We start from the raw sequence: 15,179 nt of genomic DNA, 5'->3' as shown, positions 1-15,179 counted from the left end.
CTGAGAAGTATAAAACTCTGTTCGAAAAACAAGTCAAGGAGATTGAATTGAGGATGCCATTGCGTGATGGATTCGCACTTGTTCCTCACTACCAAAAATTCGTCAACGACTTAGAGATGGAGAGATCAAAAGAAGTTCAAGCCATGTCGGTACTAAGTCTTGAGTGCAGTGCAATCATTCAGAAGAAGATTGTACCTAAGAAGCTCAAAGATCCTGGATCATTCACTCTACCTTGCACCCTTGGACCTATGTCTTTTGATAGGTGTCTATGTGATCTTGGCACTTCAGTTAATCTTATGCCACTCTCTGTAGCTAAGAGGTTGAGTTTTACAAGGTTTAACGGTTGCGACATCTCCATCATCCTTGCAGATAGAACAATGAGACTTCCACATGGTATCTTAGAAGATTTACCTGTCAGGATTAGAGACGTAGAAGTGCCAACCGACTTTGTGGTTCTGGAAATGGATGAAAAATCAAAAGATCCTATGATATTAGGAAGACCATTCCTGGCGACTGTTGGAGACATCATTGATGTCAGAAATGGAAAGATTGATCCTAATCTGGGAGACGACTTCACTATGAAATTTGACATCAAGGATACCTTGAAGAAACCAACAATAGGAGGACAAGTCTTCTATATTGAAGAGTTGGATCAGTTGGCTAACGAGTTGTTGAAGGAATTAGCTGAGGAGGACCATCTCAAGACTGCTTTGACCAAGGAAGGAGAAGAAGGGTTCCTGCATAAGGACACCACTTGCTGCAAGAATCTGCTAGACTCCCACAGAGAAACGGATGGACCAGAGGAGTTCGAGCAACTATCTGGTGCGGAGGAGGTTTGTGCAGTTGAGGCAGAGACTTCAGAACGTGAGACCTCCCACTCGACCAACGTTTTATCTCACTCGCCCAACACCCCATTCGAGCCGTGCACCATCGTTTTTGTTCGAGACCTCCACCATTCATATTCGGTCGAGCCATCTCCGTTACTCCTGTCCTGTTGCCCCCGTGAAGATCCGCTCGAGTCACGCTCCAACATCCACTCTCGAACCATTGCTGTTACTTCCACTCGAGCCAACACCCTCTCTTGCTCGAGTCAGCAGTGTTGTCTCGACCAGAGCCTACCACCGTTGCTTCCTCACCTGTTCCGGCGAAGCCTCACTCGAGCCGTTTCCGCTGAACTCCATTCGACCTGTACGCTCGAGCCAATCTCTCTCTGTAGTCGTTCAATGTCAGTCTCACTCTGCACTCGCCCAACTGCCTCTCTCGAGCCACACTCGCCGTCGTCCTCGTACCTGTCAATCGAGCCGATCTCACAATCACCAAACGAGCCACTGTCAAACCTATGCGACTCGACCCACACGACAAAGATGTTCCGCTCGGTCCACCATCCCAAAACTGTCACCGTTCGAGCCACTCTCGATTCCACTCGATCCGTTGTCCCGGAGCTGTCACCCACTCGATCGGTTTATCCTCTCTATGCACTTTCAAGTTTTAAATTTCATAATTGCTCTTGCTACTTGCTCACTAATATATTAACATTTAGCTTTGAGTTCATTATGTCTCAGAGAAGTACGAAGAGTACCGAGATCATACATGAGATGAGAGAGGCGTATGATTGTGTAGGTGGACAACGCTCATCTCCTAAATCCATGGAAAAGCGTTTCTTGGAAATGAAAAACTTTGTAGAAGAAGCTGTTCAGGGTTTAGGACAAGCAGCAAGGTCAAGCAGCCCTGTCAAACCGCTCACCAAGAGCAAGAGTCGCGGGAAGAGACCAGTACCAGTTTCTAACTCAAGAGAGGAGGACAATGATTACGAACAGGAGGAACCTGAGTTGCATTCGGGACAAGCGCCCAGGAAATCTGTAAGAAGGAAGGCAAGAGACAGGGCGTTCAGCAGTTTCACGAAGACGTTCACGAACTTCATGCGTAAGTTCAGCTGTTCAACATCCACAACCGCCATCCCTAGGTTCATCCCCGACGACATCAGACCAATGCCCGGACGTCCCTCTGCGACCCTAGAGCGAACACCTTCTCTGATTCCCTCTCCAGCACGTCAATCTTCATATGAGCTCGAGATCGTCAGCCTTCACCCATTCCTTGACGCCACTCGTCACACGAGTCTAGGGAGAGACAGAGACGCGGTTCGCGAGGCTCCAGAGCCTTTTCTAGTCATCGATCAGTGCGTTGTTCTGCAGCTCAAGATGAGCAACGAGTTGAAGCTCAGGGTGATCATCAGGGTATGCACGGGGTTGAGCAACAAATCGAACATCAAGGTGATTATCAGCCTACGGAGGTTTTTGTATTGGTATCGGACCATGGTGAGTCCAGAGTCGATGACATGCAGTGTGACGAGCAGCCGAACATGTACCAGAACACGCAAGCGGTTGAGCAGCAAGTCGACCAACCAACTGAGGTCACTCCCGCGGATCCCAAAAAAAAAAAGGACAGAGTCAGTTTCACGCCCCTCCTTGGGCGAGCACAGACTCCTTCTTCTACTACTGAGGTACTCCAACCTTCCCTTTGTACATACCATTTCATTCCTGCATTGTTTCTGTTGTGATTCTTAATTCCTCCTACAGATTTTTCTTACACAAGAGACTGTGTAATTTAAGTTTGGGGGAGGGTTTGAGATGATGTATCTGATGTTGTGTTCTGTGATTCTTATTTCATATTTTTGTATCATATCATGTTTGAGTCTGCATTCATTTATTTGCATAGAAAAACCAAAAAAAATGAAAAAAATCAAAATTTCCACAAAAACAGAGTGTTCATGTAGCTTGCACTTGCATATTAGGACTGAGTCTAGTGTTATTTAGGGTTGTTGCATTTAGCATAGGGGTTGATGATGATTGTAACCTTGGTAGCATGCTGAATTCAATAGGATAGGATCAAGGCCCTTGTTATTAGTTCTTTGATGCATGTTGATTGAATTTGAAAATGTAAGATTGAAGCATGTTTTGAATTGGCGTCATTCCCTATCTATCTGAACCTAATCCTGACTTGCAATTATCTTGTTATGCATTGAAGTTGAACTCATGGATACCATATACATACTTGGATTGTCTTTCACATTTTCACCACCCTTGTCAATCCAAGTAGCTGATTCCCATCTTTGGAACAGTTCCCCACACCCTTAACCAACCGTTCTTTCAGGTCAATTGTATTCTCGAGTGTCAGGCCTTTTTCCGAGTTGAGCTTGTTAGAAAGTGTTAGGTTCTAACCGACAAGAGTAGGATCTTGTGTAGTTCTAGTTCGCGTTATCCGGACTAGTAGGACTAGGTGAGAACTCGATTTTGGGTATTGGGTATGGATTTGTGCAGAAAAGCGAAGAGTAAAAAGAAAGTTAAGGGTAGAAAGTCTTTAGGAGGGGGATGTGATTTCAAGGTTTACATGTCTAGTAAAGGATTTGGGTTGATCGAAATAATCAGTTATTGGTTCTGGGCATTAAACGAAAAGATTAGACAAAGAAAATAAAGTAAAATGTTTAAAATGTCCAGAGTCCTTAGAAGAAAAGAAAAAGAACCTTACTGATAGTAAAGATTTCCCAATCCGCTAGAATGATAAGAAGTGAACTCCTCCTAAGACCAAGTCTAAATAATGAAAGAATGGGTTTGAGATGAAGTTTCTGATGAAGGGTAGAGATGGGACCAACTTCGGTTTGGAATGTTCTTTGGGTAGACAGGACGCTGCTCTTGTATGTATCAGTTGGTTTCAACCTTTAGCCTTTTCTTAAGCTCAACTCCTTTTCGTGAGAGAACCTTGTTCTGAATTGATAAACCACCTGAGAAGGAGACCATCTATGTCTCTGACCTTTTACCCTAGCCAAATGAGTTCAATGACATTGCTTAGCTAGATTCACGGTTCTCTGTTAATGAATGTTAAAGGGAGTGATTGATAGGATTTCATGTGTAGATTAAACAAATGAAATTCCTTCACCATGCATCATAGAACTAAATACAAGGACATTGATTCTAACTATTTTATTTAGCTTGTTTTAGGTTCTGAGACCCCATTTTCACACCTCTCTTCCATGCTCTACTCTTTATTGTTTGCTTGAGGGCAAGCAAAGAATAAGTTTGGGGGAGTTGATATGTCTATATTTTGTTTCTCCTTAGCATATATTTATCATGCATTTAGCTAAGATAACACATTGTTTTGCTTCATTTTCTAGTCCCTTCTATACACTTTGCATGTTTAGGTAGTTCTTGCATCATCCTTGCATATATTGTGCATTTTGGAGTATTTCAGGTATCTAGGAGACGTCAAGAACACATCACTCAACCCATCCGCTGCACAACACTCCCGGAAGCGTCAACCAAGCTATCTCCAGGAAGCGTCAACCGAGCCATCCGTTCGAGCCGTTCCACTCGAGTGGGATTTAGCTTTCAACGTCTTCATCAAGGTTGTAGGGAATTGAGTTATCTTTCCAACGCCGTTTATTTCAAGCCAATCGGAGGTGTTTTTCAAGAGTTATCCTCGTTTTAGTGGATGTGTATACACCACGCTCGAGCCATGCTCCCCCGCCACGCATTCAGCTTGTCTGATCGAGCCATGCTCCCCCGCCACGCACTCCAGCTTGTCTGATCGAGCCATGCTCCCCCATGATTTCATTGCATTCCATTCGACGCGCATGGACTCGATCGCACATGTCGGGAAGAAAGACGTTTGGTTTCACACGCTTCAGGAGTTTACCGAACCGACGCTTTACCTTGTCGTTTTAAGTTTTAGGGCTCTCCATGTTGGAATACTATATATACATTTTGTTAAGTCTTTGCTGAGACATCTTATCTTTTATTCTCGTATTGTTTTCTTTCCCAGAAGGTTTTGACGCTAGCCACCAAAAAAACGTTCTCAGACCTTGTATTCCGACACCTTTGAGTTTATTCAGTATTTTCATTTGATTTCTTTTACAAGTTGTTCTTTACTTTTTAATCTATCTAAGAATGCTTGTTTCAATATTTTCTGAGTTTGTATTGTTGATGATGATTTTCGGATCTGAGTAGTGTAGTAGTTCTTGAGGATGTGATAGATTAGGTGGAGGATCTTAGGATGTAGAGTGTTTAAGCTTTGATTTTTGTGATTCCCTTCTGGACTAGTGTTAAAAATTTCTAGTTTCTCTCTGATCAATTGGGACTAGGTTCGAGACATTTCCACACCCAAAAGGTGTTTGATGAAATGTCTGACCAACTAGTGCCAGAGACTTACGTTCCTAGCCTAAGAGATTAGTTGTCTAGGATGTTTGTTGACATGAACGAACTTGTTTGTCATGCCTGCTCAACCATGTTTCTCTAGCGAGAGCTGGGTATGGAAATGGTTGAGTCTGAGTAGCTTTTACCAAGAGATTGGACTAGATAAGTTGAGATGTTCTTTGTCTAGGGACAGATTGCTTGTGGTATGTTAAACACTTAGTAGACTAGGAGACTTCACCGACATCAATTACTCCCATCCTTAGGACCTCTTTCTTCCTGATATTTATTACATTCCTGAGACTGTTTCGTGTCTTGCCTTTTAGTTCATGCTTAGACTCGTTTTCTATTTTCATTCATTTTCGCTTCCTCTCATACATTCACATTTCTAGTTTTAGAACACATTTCCGTTTTGCATTCTGATCATTCTAGGACTGTTAGACAAACACTCTTTTATATTGGCTTAACTTGTGATTCCTTGATTGCATCTTGAGTGATAGTAAAGTTTCCCAACTGGATTGACACCTTAAGTACTACAATTGCATAAGGTTAATCGAACCTGCTAGGATAGACACACGAAAATCCTAGTACTCTCGAAAGACGCTATTCATGAGCTTCATAAATGCTGCAGGGGCATTAGTCAATCCAAAAGGCATGACAACAAACTCATAATGCCCGTAGCGTGTCCTGAATGCTGTTTTTCTAACATCCTCCTCAGCAATACCAATCTGATGATGTCCCGATGCCAAATCTATCTTTGAAAACAAGGATGCTCCTTGAAGTTGGTCCAAAAGCTCATCAATGCGTGGTAAGGGATACTTATTCTAAATAGTCACCTTATTCAACCCACGATAGTCTATGCAAAGTCTGAAAGTTCCATCTTTCTTCTTAACAAACAGAACAGGCACTCCCCACGGAGAACTACTTGGTCTCACAAATCCAACTGCTTCTTTAATTCCGCCATTTCTGTTGGAGCTAAACGGTAAGGCGCCTTGGATATTGGAGCAGTCCCTGGGTCCAACTCAATAGTGAAATAATCTCCTCTATCTGGTGGTGGTCCTTTGAGCGGTTCAAAAACATCTGCATATTCTGATGCTACAGGAATGTCATCCAACTCTACTGTTGTGTCTCCCCCCTCAATAGAAATTGTCGCCAAATATGCTTCAGGCCTATTCCACTGTAACTCCTCTGTGTGAATCATCAAAATAATAGGTATCCCGTTATTTGTTACAACTCCCAGAAATACCAAATTCCCTTCACTTCGGTTAATGGTAACCCGTGCTCCCCGGCAGTCCAAGTTGGCGTCATGTCGCTTTAACCAGTCTATGCCAAAAATTACTTCATAGCGTCTCAACTCCATCTCAATAAAATTACCAAGTAACTCTACTCCTTCTATCACCACATGAACATCCCGATAAGTCCTTGATGATCCTACTACTTGAGTTCCCGCAGTTTCAATTCTGAGAAAATTGTCAATCATGCCATGAACTGTACTAATATTTGTCTCCTATGCCACTTTTGTGAAACCATTTTCCCGTCTGCCATAGAACCTTACAAAAATACATATTTGCCCTTTTCCCATTGTTTGCGACGTTTAAGTAATTGAAAGAGAAAAAATTAAAAAAGGTAAAGTTAGCAGTGGTCTTAGTTATCTCATCGGGTAATGCAACCCTTAGGCATGCAAGAGGTCCATGGAACCAACTGTCTATTTTTTGCCTGTCTCTTTAATTATTCCTGCTCTCTCTCTCTTCTCACAAACCACCATCGAGACTTTACATCTTCCGCCAACCGCCGTCACTATTTCCTCCAAAAACGTTCGATTTCGAGTCACTAAGTGATGAATTACTTCATCCAGACCCTTCTACAGGGTAATCCTCCATTGTTGCCTCTACCCGCCGCGACGGGGGAACCGTCGGCTATAGTGGAAGCGACAGGGGAACCGTCGACGACTAGTACGGAGATTCATAAACCCAGACAAAAGTAAATCGGTTGTCCATCAACTAGAATCAATTTATTTTGGTGTTCGTTAAGTGTTTTTTACCTGAAACAATTTGAACTCTACTAAAATTCCATTTTTTTGCTCATTTATTGTGTTTGAATTCGACGTTCTAGGTTATGCTCATTTTGGGTTATGTCCTTTCAAAAGATGTTGTCCTCCAAAATATGTCTACCAACGATGTCCATCGTGATTTTATATGGTCCACCAAATTTACCTTTCCAAATTTATGGCTCTGCTAACCGCACTATGTGTCCATCGTGCAGGTTGAATCCATTGGTGGAGCATAACCAAAATATCTGGTTTGTCTACAACGACCATGTTTGTATTCGTCTGTCGTTCATGTTGTTAATAGCATGAGTCCCTGACTACCAACTTCTTTATTGTGCCGCACAAGTCTCATGAAGAAGATGGCGCAGGGAATGCTGTTTCTACTATCGATGAAAAACAAATCCAACAGTCTACGTCTGATGAATATGCATGTTGTACGAACCTTTCCCAACCGGAGGACAAGAACATACACCTTAGGTATTTTGTCCACCATTTACTGACAAGTTATTGCAGGTCCTCATATCCGGTTAACCAAAAAAGATTCTTATTTTAGGTCTCATAGCGAATCAGTTCGTGTAAATAATGTTGATCCATTGATGGACGAGATTCGACATTCGAGGTACATGTCCATCACAGTTGACAGTTCGGTAAACACATTTGAGAAGCCTAGGTATATGTCCATTCACTTGTTGACAAGTTATTGGAATGACTGTCTTTTCCGAGACGCAATATGTTTCAGTTTGCTGTTCTTATGTCAATTATGCTCGCTCTTCTTTCCTTCCTACTCGTAATCGTCACCTCAATCAACAACTTCACTGGGTGATTTACGACTTTTATGTCTACCGATGGACTTTTCATCCGGTTTAGGTAGACATAGTCTTTCTCCGTTTGCTTATGGTTCTCTCTAGTTTCTGGGATAGGGGTATTTTCGTCAACTCACTCATTCTCATAACAAACAAACTGGCATTTTTGAGAAGGAAAACAAAAAATGGCATTCTAAACAACTTTTTTGGAAAAAATGGCATTCTTGCCCAAAATCCCTTGAATTCTCCTCCGTTTTTCTGTAAAATCAATCCCGGAATCCCAATTCCTCACCAAATTGGGGCTCACAAAGCAATGCATAGCTCCAGTGTCAAACATAGTATAGGCAGAAACTCCTCCAATAAAAACCGATCCTACATAGTTTTTATTTTTTTGTATATATTTAACTAAGTATCCCACATACTCAAAAGACCACATGCAATTACTAATATCCAAACAGAAATCACAAGAAGCTTTAGATTGGACTTACCACCCATCGGTTCCGCACCATCCTCGTCTGCTACAGCATACACCCGAGATCCAATTGCTTGCCTTTTAGGAGGTGGAGGCAAGATTCCTTGGTTTTTACTGCCTTGATGTCCGCCTATTATATTCCCTCTGCATTCCCGTGCAAAATGACCTGGCTTTCCACACCTCCTGTAATTATTGTCTCTCTCTGAACAATTCGCCCACGTATGACCAATCTTCCCACAATGGAAACACTTCCCAGAAGTACTCCAGCACACTCCTCCATGCCTCTTTCCACACATGTTACACTGTTGGTTATTCTTTCCCGATCCTGCACCACGGTTATCTCCTGCTCGCTTAAGTGATTTTGCTCCCTTGGTTGCTTTCTGCTGTGTACTCCTAAGGTCATAAGCTTCCTCCTCAAGTCCCCTCTCAACCATAGCAGCCTGCTCAACTAGCTCAACCATGCTATTACATCCTCGAACAGAGCAACGATTACGAATATTAGAACTCAACCCTCTCATAAATCTCCATACTCCCTCCCAATAAACCTCCTCAGACGGGTGAACTCAACATCGTACTCTCTGACCGTCATTGTGCCCTGTCGAAGCTCCAAAAACTCACATTCTAGCTGATCCATAGCTTCCCGAGGAAAATACTTCTTATTGAACTCCTCTAGAAAATCCTCCCATGTGGGCTCATAATCAACTGGAAAGCTCCTCTCAACATTTCTCCACCAATTATCTGCATCTCCGTGCAGGTAATGCACAGCGAGATCCCTTCTAAACTCCACAGGGCATCTTGCTGACCTAAAGTTTTTCTCCAACATCCGCCTCCAATCATCAGCTCCTGCTTGATCATTTCCACCACTAAAGTACTCTGTCCCCATGGTGCCCATGAGTTTCATTGTCTCAAAATAAGAAAACTCTGCCGGTGGCGGTGGTGGCTGACGCTGTCGAGGTGTAGCAACTGGAGGTGCTGGCGGTGGCTGACGGGGTGCCGCTTCTCTAGGTGGTGGTGGGGGTGCATACACAGGTCGGTCCAAAATCCCCCGCATCATGTTACGGAGCTCCTGCATTTCAGCACAATTTGCAGCGATATCAGCCGTGTTGGCTGCAACCAGAATCTCTCCTCCTTGTGGCTGAACTCGCTCATTAGCTGGAGCGGCATCAATTGGGTTTACTCTAGGGTTTGCAGGACGCCTTCCTCTTGATGCCATTCTCTGTTCACACAAGGCCAAACATAAGAAGCACTGCCATAACAAAACTTTACAAACACACTAACACAAGTCTCACTTTGGGTGTTTTTTTTTTTTTTTAATCCGGAGTCTCCTTTTTTTAAAAAAATGCTGAAAACTTTCCTTATAAAATACTTTAGAAAAAAAGAAAAAGAAAAAACTTAGCCTTCCAGATCAACACCGGCTTGACTTTAACCTGGCTCTGCTACCAAGATTGTCACAACCCGTGTCCAACCCTTTGGGTCTACACTAGTTTCCTTACCAAAAATTTATTTTAAAACACTTCTATATAATAAAAATATTAGTTACTCATATTTCCGGAAAACCATTCCTTGAATAAAAACCTTAATGTATTATTTCAATAATCTTGTCAAAAGAAAATAGAAGAATGTCTTAAATAAAAACAAATCCGAACATAAAACAAAGTTAGGAATTAACCGGTAAAATTATTAAACCCAATGTTCCCAAAATCACACCACAAAGCGAGACGAACTTGTGCAACTACTCGAGATTCTCACCGAGACCTGAAGAGAAACGATTAGGGAGTGAGTAATTAATTACTCAGTGAGGTGGTCAACACTGCCCACCGAAACATAACCTTTCAAATATACTTTCACGCAACTTCCAAATACTATCAAAAAATCAGACAACAAGCATATAGCTTTCACTTGCGTGTAAAACTAAGACATTCCACAACAATTATCTTTCAAGTATTTTACTTTGATTATAGGTTTGGCCATTAACACTTTTTATGGCTCCCAAACCTCATTCCTAGAAGACCACGGCCCGTAATTCGATTCTTCCCGTACTGCTCGCCAGCGGTTTATGACCTATAATGAGCCCGCCGGTTCATTACAGTCCAACATTCTCAATCCCGTTTTTAATTATTTTCTTAATAATTTTCTCACCATGAAGACTAAAGTACGACGTAAAACATTAACAGGCAACATGCATTTCACGTCCTTATATTACCATGCAGCAAGCCTTACGACTTAAAACACTAATATTCTACATGCAACTCACGTAACCATATAACCATGCAACAATCATTAAAACATTTAATTATTACTACTCTAACAACCTAGCAACCAACAATCAATAGTGTCTAACTTTAAAACTAACGCTTATCCGATGAACAAAAGTGTAAATGAGGTGTTATGAATCCGCAAATCCCTCCCCCACCTGACTCTTGATTGAAAACGACACTAGGAACGGAGAGGTTGAAAGCGGTTAGCCTGAAACTTGCATAAGAATAAAACTATTCAGCACTCTAATATGGAACTTGCGGATCAAGAGGACCAGAACAAAGGAACCAGAGACTTACTGCCCAAGGAACCAAACGACCTAGCTTGCGGGGCAACCAGAACAACAGCAACGAACCAACTTGCAGATGAAGAAGCCAACGACCTGACTTACGACAGAAGCAACAGATTAAAGAGACTAAAACAGTGACGTGAAGGAGATGGAAAACAGGTTAATGTTTGGATTTCCTTACCCAAACGAACCACCGGTGATGGATCTCGACTCCGGTGAGAGAAGTGAAGGACGGAGACAAACGGTGACTCAAGCGGTGGTGACTACGGCTCGACGTACGTGGCGAACAACTCGTTTCTACTTTCTCACCAACAAGGACACACCACAACAAGGACAGCAACTTGATCTCAACGAGGATGGTGATGGTGACTTGAGATCCAGATTTACGGAAACAAGGGAGTGATCGAAGTTGGAACGAAAACTTTGAAAGCAGCTATGACGAAGAAGACAATATGTACACCCATATATACACACTCGCTTAGGGTTTTTGTTTAACACAGGGGCTGGGCCTTTACAGGGCCTAAACGGGTCTCACAGAGAGAGAGACAGAGAGAGAGAGAGGAGAAGACTGAGCAAGCAAAAGGTGAACATATAAAGATTTTTTGTGTAACACATCATTGAGAACTTGAAGAATAAACATCCAAAAAATGATTTGATCAAATCTTTGATATGGCAACTAGCTTGGAGCTACAACAAGACTAAGTTTGAAGAGAATCTCAACAAGGTGAAAGAATATAACATTGACATCTAGGATTTACTGATTAAAAAGAAACCTGAGACTTGGTTAAGACCTTTCTTTAGACTTGGAAGTAACTGTGAGGATGTTGATAACAACGCCATAGAATCATTCAACACATCAATTACAAAAGCAAGAGCTAAGGTAATTATTCCAATATTGGAAAGAATTAGGAGGCAAGCTATGCATCGAATGGTGAAGAGATATAACAAATCCAAGAATCACGAAGGCAAGTTTACAAAGTATGTTGCCAAGATTCTCGCAAAACATAAGAAAGATGCAGACAAGTGTTAAACAACTCCAGCAACTCATGGAGTTTACGACTTATGCTTTACGAAATGATTATTCGGTGAACACACAAAGAAAAAAGAACATGTACATGTGGTAAATGGCAAATCAGTGCGATTCCATGTGAGCATTCTTATGAAGAAATGATTGATTACGACGTGAATGTTGAAGATTATGTATCAGGATTTTTTAGCACTAATATGTGGCAAGGTACACGGACTATTAAATTTTTACTATATTAATTGAATAAAAATATAAAACAAACTTTATAAAGTGTAAAAAAATTACATTGTCATGTTATTGGTCTTAAGATAAATGTTTAATTTTTCAGTAAGGATAAATTTGTAATTTAAATATTAGACTAATAAAATCTTTGAAATAATTATTAATTTTGAAAATATATATATTTTCTCTCACTAATTAGTTATGGACGAAAATTACTAACTAATTTTTAAAAAAATTGTAAACCAATTAGAATTTAAAAACTAAGATTTTTCTATCTAAATATACAATATAGTTATTTTAAATAACTATATTTGGAAGATTTTGTTAAGATTTTAAATTATGATTCTCCTATTGTCTTTCTTTTATTTCGTTTACAAATTGTATTGAATCATCATTTTATACCTTAGTATACAATAAGATTATTTTTATTAACTAAATTTCGAAGATTTTTTTAAGATTTAAATTATGATTCTGCTATTATCTTTCTTTTCTTTCATTTACAAATTTTTTTGAATTATCATATAGATTAATAAATATGTAGAATTTTTTCTGCATATGATAAATTTTTAAAAATAAAGATATATTAGTTGACAAAAAACTGAAGATATATGACTCAATTTATGAAGAACAAAATGTGTGTTTAATGTTCCACAACGGTGGGTTAGTAAAACTAAATTTATGTGATTGATAAATTAATAAATTGTATTTGCTCACAATAATAATATTATAATTACTACTTTAAAATTTCACAAAATAATGATCCAAATACAACTAACAAATAATATAAAACTGTAATATACATCAGACAAATTAAAATATTATAATATTCTAAAATAATTAGAATCTAAAATGATATATGTAGATTTACCAAATAATTGTAATATTAAAAGTAAATACTCTCTCAAACAAAATAATTTTTTAAATAAATATAACAATAATTTTTATTATTATATTATAAGTTTAATAAAAAATGTTAATCATGTGCTATATAACACGAGATATCTCCTAGTATAAATTATGAGAAATACCAAAATGTATAACCAGTGGTACCTAAGCTCTAACAATTGATGTGTAACTTAATCTGCAACTCAATTTGAAGATAAAAAAAGGAGGCTTATTTTTACACCATTCATTCTATGTATACAGTATACGTCATTCATACTTCCCACTAATAGTCATATTGAATCAAAAAGGTTATGGAGGTCTGGATTCATCTATATGCATGTCAAGCCTTAATATTAATATCATATATACCATATAGTTGGATCAAGAACTGTATTGGGATAAATAACAAATATATAGCAGTTCATAAATATGATGACCTTTATAACTATGGTATCCAAATAATAGCGTACATGTTACTGACATTTGTTAAAGCAAGGGACACAAAAATCTTATTTGGGATAACCTAGTGCTCTGCAGGCAGTTTTAAGTACAGCATCATAGATCCACCGCACAGGTAACAAAGTACCAAAACAGTCTTCTGGAAGACTGAGTAGGATTTTACAACACACTTTTGTGACCTTCTTGCTTTCAAAGTGCTTCAATGCGTTTGTACAATATTCCCATCTCTGATTGAGGTGCTAGCGCAAGATCATTTACTTTCTCGTTTCCCTTTGTTTCTATAGATTTTGATAATACTATTATCAAAACTAACATGATCGTTGCCCACATGATTTGCATGTTTCTACTCCTTTTTATGTTGTACAACTTCGGGCTTATTCTTGACAAAATTATATATAAATATATATATATATAGCTTTGTGTATATCTACAAAAAATACTAAAACTTCTCTTAGTATTTATAACTCTTGGATGATTGATTAATTTTGTTAGAAATCTATGATCTTTACTCATTATTGTTTTACTTTATGCCCATATTATTTTTCAATTATTCATATATCTTACCTTCCTTACCTTCCCAAGATTGAAACAATTATTTTCTATTAAATTAAAATAATTAAGCTTGATGATATACACAAATTTATTATTCTAGCCTAATTAATATTACGGAATATAGAAAATACACATACTTTTACCTAAAGTATTTACCCATACACATATTTTCTGCTATTGCTATACTTTTTATATAGCAAAATTATATCTTACCTCCTGTAGGTGCTAAAAACCAGAATTCTATGAACTAACTAAGTGAAATAGGATTAGGGGGACTTCAGGTCGGGCTCTCGGTAGAAATCAATAAGAACAATGAAGGAAGTGATGAACTGAATTTGTATTCAATTCTTTAAAATCTGAAAGTTACAATTACTTATTTACAATTATCGCGAGATACTTATACTAATGAGCTCTAACATAATTCTTCAAGATTTTTTCCAATGATATTGCCTCGTGCGTCCGTGATCCGCTCAACTCACCCCGAGATCCTCTCATTCGTTGGACTCAGCACTCCTCTAGGTCAAACAAACGCCTTCTGGGCCCTATGCCGACCCACACTAAATTCTTAAACCCGTCGCTTAGTGGGCCTCGTGCATGGACTTTTGATCGGCGAAACCCAACACCAACAATTCCCCAACCCCTCCGCCTCATTCTCGAGGGGGTTTTGCTCGATACCACATTGTTTTAAGGTTGTCGGTTTGGTTTATTTTCCGGCTTTGTGCAGTTTAGTGGTTTTGGAGAAAACCTTAAGTTCCCTATAGAAGGGAAGACGCCTCGTTCTGATGAAGGATTCCTGCTCCAGCCGTCTCATGTCTTAGAAGAGGAGGAGAGAGTTGTGGGTTCTCTATTGGAAGGGATGAGAAAGAAGCTGGTTTGGAATGGACGAGAAAAGGGTAGGAAGTCTTTGTGTGAGGGAGAAGACGAGATCGAGCAGTGAGCATGAGTGGACCTTCTCCTTCGTCATGCCTCAAGGATGCTGGAGGA

General features: G+C 39.7%; 2 pseudogenes; both read right to left on the bottom strand.

Annotated features, from left to right (window-relative positions):
• Positions 1-6,114: 6,114 nt before the first annotated feature.
• On the bottom strand, positions 6,115-9,718 carry LOC109133309 (uncharacterized; annotated as a pseudogene).
• A 3,766-nt stretch (positions 9,719-13,484) lies between these two features.
• On the bottom strand, positions 13,485-14,020 carry LOC104698868 (uncharacterized; annotated as a pseudogene).
• Between the last annotated feature and the right edge of the window lie 1,159 nt (positions 14,021-15,179).

The sequence above is a fragment of the Camelina sativa genome, chromosome 6, assembly GCF_030686135.1.
Source record: "Camelina sativa cultivar CO46 ecotype springtype chromosome 6, ASM3068613v1".
Taxonomy (NCBI): Eukaryota; Viridiplantae; Streptophyta; class Magnoliopsida; order Brassicales; family Brassicaceae; genus Camelina; species Camelina sativa.
This window is presented reverse-complemented; position numbering and strand designations above follow the sequence as displayed.